General features: G+C 36.1%; 1 protein-coding gene across 1 annotated transcript in view; it reads right to left on the bottom strand.

Moving 5' to 3' along the window:
• The window catches only part of pdlim5a (PDZ and LIM domain 5a), a 64,416-nt gene extending 59,396 nt beyond the window's left edge, over positions 1 to 5,020 (bottom strand). Inside the window, exon 1 of the mRNA XM_051894008.1 lies at positions 4,945 to 5,020. The gene's annotated coding sequence lies outside the window, so the exon portion shown is untranslated. The remainder of the gene's footprint in view (positions 1 to 4,944) is intronic.
• Positions 5,021 to 8,508: the final 3,488 nt, after the last annotated feature.

Genomic DNA, 8,508 nt, shown 5'->3' with positions numbered 1-8,508 from the left:
AGAATGGAGATGAAATCCACATGTGATCCCTACTGTCATCAAGCATTATTCAGATGGCTCTTCATCAGCTATCAGACAAATGTCCCACTCAGTAAACAAATACAAATAATGGACAATTATAGTAATGTTAGTAATGTTTAACCTATGCTGTTTATACTATATAAAATTATACTAAATAAAGTATTATCTATTTATTTATCAATCCATCCATTCATCTCTGTTAGTCAGTCTATGTTAGTCTATTAATAGATATGTAGATGGACGGATGGATGGATGGATGGATACACTGTAAACCCGAATAAGTTGGCAAAACTCCAAAAAATTGAGGCAATCGTTTACATCAAAATTTTTAAGTTAAGAAATTCAAAGTTTAAGTAAGCAGAACTGGCAGATTTTTATTTTGTACTCAAACATTTTAATTGTTTTTAAAACTGAACTATCTGAGTAAACTAATTCATACGTTTAACTTAAAGGGTTAGTTCACCCAAAAATAAAAATGATGTCATTAATTACTCACCCTCATGTCATTCCACACCCGTAAGACCTTCATTAATCTTCAGACCACAAATTAAGATATTTTTGATAAAATCCGATGGCTCAGTGAGGCCTGCATCGCTAGTAATAACACTCCCTTTTTCAATGCCCAGAAAGCTACTAAAAACATATTTAAAACAGTTCATGTGACTACAGTGGTTCAACTTTAATATTATAAAGCGACGAAAATACTTTTTGTGTGCCAAAAATAACAAAATAATGACTTTATTCCACAATATCTAGTGATGGGCAATTTCAAAACACTGCTTCATGAAGCTTCGAAGCTTTATGAATCATTTATATCTTAATTTGTGTTCCTGGAGATGAACGAAGGTCTTACGGGTGTGGAACGACATGAGGGTGAGTAATAAATGACATAATTTTCATTTTTTGGTGAACTAACCCTTAAGTATCATGTAATCTCAATGTAAACATTTTTATTAGTGGAAACTTAGCTAGCTATAACTAGATAATACAGAAAATACTAACTTGCTAATTTGCTAACATGTTAACAATAGCATGGTATAACACTTGCTGAATGAGTGTAGCAATATAAAACATTTATGATACTGATCTCAAACCAAGCCACATGCACCATTTGTCACCATGATGGTAACCCACATTAACAGAAACTCTTCTAAATTGGCATAACAAAACATTAATGGCCCGGTTTTACAGACAGGGTTTAGCTTAAGCCAGGATTAAGCCTTAGTTCAATTAGTGCATTTAAGTTGCTTTTATAAATGTTCACTAGAAAAAAAAACATTACTGGTGTGCATCTTGAAACAAAACAATGGCACTGTCATATTTTAAGATATGTCAGTTCAAGTTCAAGTTTTAGTCTTTTAGTCTAGGACTAGCTTAAGCCTTGTCTGTGAAACTGGGGGAATAACCACTAAATCTCCCACTTAACATTAATCTCACACAAAAAACATTATATAACACTTAATTTTTTTAGCATTTACTCACCCTTTCGAGTGACATGGGCAAAGCATGCTGGGAAACAGAAATCCCAGCCCAGTTTCAATTCAACTGAAAGGGTTAGTTCACCCAAAAATGATAATTCTGTCATTAATTACCCTCATGTCGTTCCACACCTGTAAGACCTTCGTTCATCTTCGGAACACAAATTAAGATATTTTTCATAAAATCCGATGGCTCAGTGAGGGCCTGCATTGCCAGCAAGACAATTAACACAAATACTAGGTCATGAAGCTTCGAAGCTTTACAAATCTTTTGTTTCGATTCAGTGGTTCGGAGCGCGTATCAAACTGCCAAAATCACGCCCCCCAATGGTGAACCATTGAAATTTACTTATGACGTAACGAAGCCTCGTTTACTGAAATCACGTGACTTTGGCAGTTTTATACACACTCCGAACCACTGATTCAACTATCTATCTATAAACTATGGCACATTTATTGGCACGCTGCCTGTCACAGCAGTGAGGGTCGAGAGGAAGAGGATGTGAGTTCAGAGCTGGACAATGGAAAGATGAGTTTTTAATCATATATAAATCACACACACATCCATGTATGTGAAAGAATGGGAAAAAAATGTTCAGCAACAAAGTCAGAATACAGTGAGAGGCCATTAGGTCAGTCCTCAGGAGGTCTGGGGATCACTGACCGTGTGTGTGTGTGTGTGTGTGTGTGTGTGTGTGTGTGTGTGTGTGTGTGTGTGTGTGTGTTGAGTGAGGGGTTTGTCCGATATCTGACCCAGATCTAATATCAATAGTTTAAAACTCATCACACTCCATCTTTACACACACTCACACACAAGTATGTAGGGTTTACATGTTTCATGGAGACTTTACAATGATTTTTATACTGTATAAATCATTATTCTATCCCTAAACCTACCCGTCACAGAAAATTTTCTGCATTTTTACATTTTCAAAAAACATCACTTGTATGTTAGTATGATTTATAAGCTGTTTTTCTCATGGGGACCAAAAAATGTCCCCACAAGGACAATGATATTGCCATCTTTGTGGAGATATTTTGTCCCTATAACGTAGGGTTTATCTAAACCACACACACACACACACACACACAATAAGGAAATCATATAGTGACATATGATAAACGATATATGCAAACACACACAAAAGAGCATTTGGACGCATGCTGAGTGGCGGCAGTAAGTAGCTTTAGGCTTGAGTGAGAACAGCTGAGACCAAAACGAGAACAATACATGCTGCCTGTGTGTGTGTGCGTGTGTGCGCGCTCATAATAGCTATCGGATTATAAGTGCCTCTCTGGTTTACAGTTTTTTCCACCAACATGCCATTATAGATCCAGTGACTTGGGAGACACAAGGAAAACAGATTGTTGCATTATGTTGTGTTTCATCTGGCCGCTGGTTTTAGATTATATGATTCATTAGCATTACAAAGTGATTTAACTACATTAGCGTACCATTACAGTGTGCGTGAGACATTTCTAAATAAAAATATCATGCACATGAACACAAACAAACTGTCTGGCTATATGTGACTCAACACTAATCTAATTTAATCCCAATCTGTCTGCACTGAATCAAGGCAATTACACCAAACTAGCAACTAAATTAGTCGTCTGATACCTGCTGACAACTCACACAACACTTCCAAACCTGGAAGTCTAACTGCGTAGAAAAGCAACAGCAACATTCTTGTCTGGAGCACAAACACTGTATGACAGAATAAACACTTAAACAGATCTCGCCCTCCCCATTTACTACCATAGTAGGAAAAATAAATACTATGGCAGTCAATGAGAGCGAGATCTGTTTGGTTACTGACATTCTTCCAAATATCTTCCTTTATGTTCAGCAGAAGAAAGAAACTCATACAGGTATGGAACTACCTGAGGGTGAGTAAATGATGACAGAATTTTCATTTTTGGGTTTAATACTCAGGGTTTGAGGTTTGTTCAAATCACTAAATACAAGAAACAGTAATAGTAATGCTTGACTTATTAAACATTACTAATAACCAAACCCCAAAAGGCCGTAGTTCCTGGAAGAGTGAGCAGATCTTCACATGGACCAATCAATGTTCTACATGCTAAAAATAAATAATGAAACAGTGTCTGTGCATTTGAGCATCTGCTTGTGTTGCGTGTCTTTGTGAAAGAGTCAGTGATCTCAATGATGCATGCCTGCAATTTCATTCAAAAAAATAAAAGTCCATGCTAAACTGGCACATTATAAAGCCAAACTGACATTTCAAAGAAGCTAGAAAGAGTTCATCCAAAAAGGTAAGGTATAATTTGCATTTTTAATATATTGTACTGATAAAGTAAAAATATATATATAATAATAATGTACGGTTTATACCAATTATATGATTTCATGTAGTCAGATTGATTAATTTTTAAATACTTATACTTAAATGTAAAAAAAACTACCACATGAAGCACATTTTTTATAACTGCACCATTCAAAATGATGCAAAACAAAACATTTGTTTGAAAATATCTGCATGAAACCAAGCACAGTACAGAAAAGATTCTGCAAAACATCTCCTTTTTATATATAGTGAATTTTAAATAATTTTTCTCATCTGCTGCATGTCTAACGTGCTCATCCAGAGGGGGTGAAGACAGACACCGCCCCCAGCTTGCATAACATATGACATCCACCCCATCCATATGGGGCCCCCGGAGACATCAACGAGACATTACGGCTCAACACAACACAACCAAATGTTAATCACTTTCACTGTTGATTTCAGTTCACTCCATTTGTTGTGGTTACTACTATTGAGCAACTTGTATTCATGCTATATCAACACAAAGATAAATAACATAATTAACACACAAAAATGCATGCATTCATTCATTTCTTCAGTGAATTTCATATAAAACTGTCATAAATTAGCATATTTAGTATAACTAAACATCCTAGTTTTGCTATAACTGTTGGGTAAACAACAACAAAAAAAAAAAAAACACTGACATACATTACTAGAAGGCAGATAATGAAAGAACATTTAAACTAAAACGTAAAAAAAAAATATGGTTTTGACCCATATATATTAGGTTTGGGGCAAGTTGTCACATTTATGTAGGGACATGTTCATGTGTATATGTTCTTTTGAACAAAACAATAGCATATTTTCACAAATTACGTTTCAAAATTGTCCTACTGTTCACATTGGGCAGAAAAGCATTTAAATAGCCAGTTATACATTTTAAACACAGACATGTTGAGGTAAAATTTGCTTATTTTCACATTTCAAACAACCGTATTCTTCTCAAATCATTGTCAGTAAACAGCAAGTGCTGCTGTGACAACATGCCCCGTTTGACCTATCCTAAAAAGTATTTACCTGAAAACAATTTTAAACACTTTATTCACACAGCTGCTCCTACGACAGTTTAAAACTTTCTCCTCTCTTGAGTCATGTGATGAACCTGCACTTACCTGTGTGTGAAGGTCCGTGATTTGAGTCGCGTCGCGTCGTGCGCGTGTGTGCAGTTGCAGCGGCGCTGCGAGGTTCATGTTCCCTCCGTGAGTGACGTCATTAAACATGGGCTGGACCTTTATATGAAACATGACATTAATGCAAACTTTACAAAGACAGACTTTCCCCTAAAGCCCCAATAAAACCTTTTTTTTTTCTTTATATGGACGCTACATTGCAAGGCTTATTGTATTTTGTACTACTATTATGTAGCCAATATATTGTCCATTCAGTTCTGTGATAAAGAAAAAAATTAAACAAACATAAAACAATTCACTGTGTGTAGCTGAATAACATTTTATACATAATATTTAATTGATATGATATATTGTACTGATGCAAAATAAAAATAAAAAATAACTTAAAAACATTTTTTATGGATTATACCAATTATAAATATAATGTTCTGGCACAAATTAAAAATAAAATATTAAAATAAAATAAAACAAAAACAATTCAAAGAAAAATTATGTAAAACATAAATAAATAAATAATAACTTACAACTTCAATATATGGTTATAAATAGAATGTCCTGGCAAAGTCTGTAATAAAATAAAATAAAATATTTAATGTAGTCAGATTTATTAAATAATATTTCTGACTTAAAAATCAGTTTATTTAGATGCAGAAATAGTTTTACAAGGTTGTTTTAAAAGCACAGAGCTGTGGCCTCAGATTTAAAAACTAATAAAGAAATAAAAAGCTTGATGTAGAGAAAGTAGATGTGAGAAAAAGTGTAAGTAATGATTAACGATGACACAGAACAAATCTCACCTTCATAGAGAGATAACTGTCATTACAGCATGACATATATTCCTAAATCATTCAGGCCCTGTTTGGCCTTCCCCTCCATCCCCAGTGCGACAGCTTTTACAAAGACTAGAGACTGTTTAAACAATCTGATATGTTAGACGAAGGTTGAAAACCCCATATAGACAGTCTAAAAGCATGCACATTGATGCTAATGGAGGCTAAATAGGATGTAGTGTAAACACAGACCAATGGCAGTGCATAAAAAAGCTATTATTAGCATCTGTACAAAGAATGGGGATCAATAATGTACTCTGGTTCAAACTATCCTCTAATTTTCCTAACAGCTAAATGTAGAAAGAGCAGTGTGAGTGATTAGAGTTTATTTTATGCTCTGGGCTAATGCACTCATAAAGCAACAGAGACGAATGAGGGGACTGTTTAGAAATCAATGTGCTCTAAATAAGGTTCAATCACTTTAAAGCACAGTTTAGCGTTGCTGATATTAAGGTACTTGAAAGTGATACAATAATTACACTATTTACTTAAAGTTAATCAATTCTGTATTAAAGTTATACTGTGAATCATTTGTACCGGTCAAAATGTGCTTATAAGCCCATGAGAAAGATGACAGGCACTGCAGCGTCCTCTGCTGGATGGATAATGAACATGAAGCTCTCTCTCTTTAGAATATTTGCCAATTTCCATGAATAGGTAAGATTGAAACTCTCAAAAAAAAATTTTTTTGTTTTTTTCCCCCCATCAAATTAAGCATTAAATAAATATTATAATTAAATATCAATATCTAGAGAGTAAGGTGCCCAATGGCCAGTGTAATGCCAATTTAGTTGCTACACAATGTAACATTTATTTTACACTTTTTGCATTTGTATTAAATTTGGCAATGGTGTCAATATGGAATGACCTTCTCCGTCATATATATAGACTTTGCCTAAACTAAGATACCACTCAGTAGGGGCTTGTAGTTATTGCCCAAAAAATGCTATATATGTGTGTATATATATATATATATATATATATATGTGTGTATATATATATATATATATATATATATATATATATATATACAGTGGGTACGGGAAGTATTCAGACCCCCTTAAATTTTGCACTCTTTGTTATATTGCAGCCATTTGCTAAAATCATTTAAGTTCATTTTTTTCCTCATTAATGTACACACAGCACCCCATATTGACAGAAAAACACAGAATTGTTGACATTTTTGCAGATTTATTAAAAAAGAAAACCTGAAATATCACATGGTCCTAAGTATTCAGACCCTTTGCTGTGACACTCATATATTTAACTCAGGTGCTGTCCATTTCTTCTGATCATCCTTGAGATGGTTCTACACCTTCATTTGAGTCCAGCTGTGTTTGATTATACTGATTGGACTTGATTAGGAAAGCCACACACCTGTCTATATAAGACCTTACAGCTCACAGTGCATGTCAGAGCAAATGAGAATCATGAGGTCAAAGGAACTGCCTGAAGAGCTCAGAGACAGAATTGTGGCAAGGCACAGATCTGGCCAAGGTTACAAAAAAAATTCTGCTGCACTTAAGGTTCCTAAGAGCACAGTGGCCTCCATAATCCTTAAATGGAAGACGTTTGGGACGACCAGAACCCTTCCTAGAGCTGGCCGTCCGGCCAAACTGAGCTATCGGGGGAGAAGAGCCTTGGTGAGAGAGGTAAAGAAGAACCCAAAGATCACTGTGGCTGAACTCCAGAGATGCAGTCGGGAGATGGGAGAAAGTTGTAGAAAGTCAACCATCACTGCAGCCCTCCACCAGTCGGGGCTTTATGGCAGAGTGGCCCGACGGAAGCCTCTCCTCAGTGCAAGACACATGAAAGCCCGCATGGAGGACTCCAAGATGGTGAGAAATAAGATTCTCTGGTCTGATGAGACCAAGATAGAACTTTTTGGCCTTAATTCTAAGCGGTATGTGTGGAGAAAACCAGGCACTGCTCATCACCTGTCCAATACAGTCCCAACAGTGAAGCATGGTGGTGGCAGCATCATGCTGTGGGGGTGTTTTTCAGCTGCAGGGACAGGACGACTGGTTGCAATCGAGGGAAAGATGAATGCGGCCAAGTACAGGGATATCCTGGACGAAAACCTTCTCCAGAGTGCTCAGGACCTCAGACTGGGCCGAAGGTTTACCTTCCAACAAGACAATGACCCTAGGCACACAGCTAAAATAACGAAGGAGTGGCTTCACAACAACTCCGTGACTGTTCTTGAATGGCCCAGCCAGAGCCCTGACTTAAACCCAATTGAGCATCTCTGGAGAGACCTAAAAATGGCTGTCCACCAACGTTTACCATCCAACCTGACAGAACTGGAGAGGATCTGCAAGGAGGAATGGCAGAGGATCCCCAAATCCAGGTGTGAAAAACTTGTTGCATCTTTCCCAAAAAGACTCATGGCTGTATTAGATCAAAAGGGTGCTTCTACTAAATACTGAGCAAAGGGTCTGAATACTTAGGACCATGTGATATTTCAGTTTTTCTTTTTTAATAAATCTGCAAAAATGTCAACAATTCTGTGTTTTTCTGTCAATATGGGGTGCTGTGTGTATATTAATGAGGGAAAAAATGAACTTAAATGATTTTAGCAAATGGCTGCAATATAACAAAGAGTGCAAAATTTAAGGGGGTCTGAATACTTTCCGTACCCACTGTATATAGCTATATATATATATATATACACACTCACACAAAAAAATCAAACCTGGCATGATTGTATTGATGC

Source organism: Ctenopharyngodon idella, chromosome 5 (genome assembly GCF_019924925.1).
Source record: "Ctenopharyngodon idella isolate HZGC_01 chromosome 5, HZGC01, whole genome shotgun sequence".
NCBI lineage: Eukaryota > Metazoa > Chordata > Actinopteri > Cypriniformes > Xenocyprididae > Ctenopharyngodon > Ctenopharyngodon idella.
This window is presented reverse-complemented; position numbering and strand designations above follow the sequence as displayed.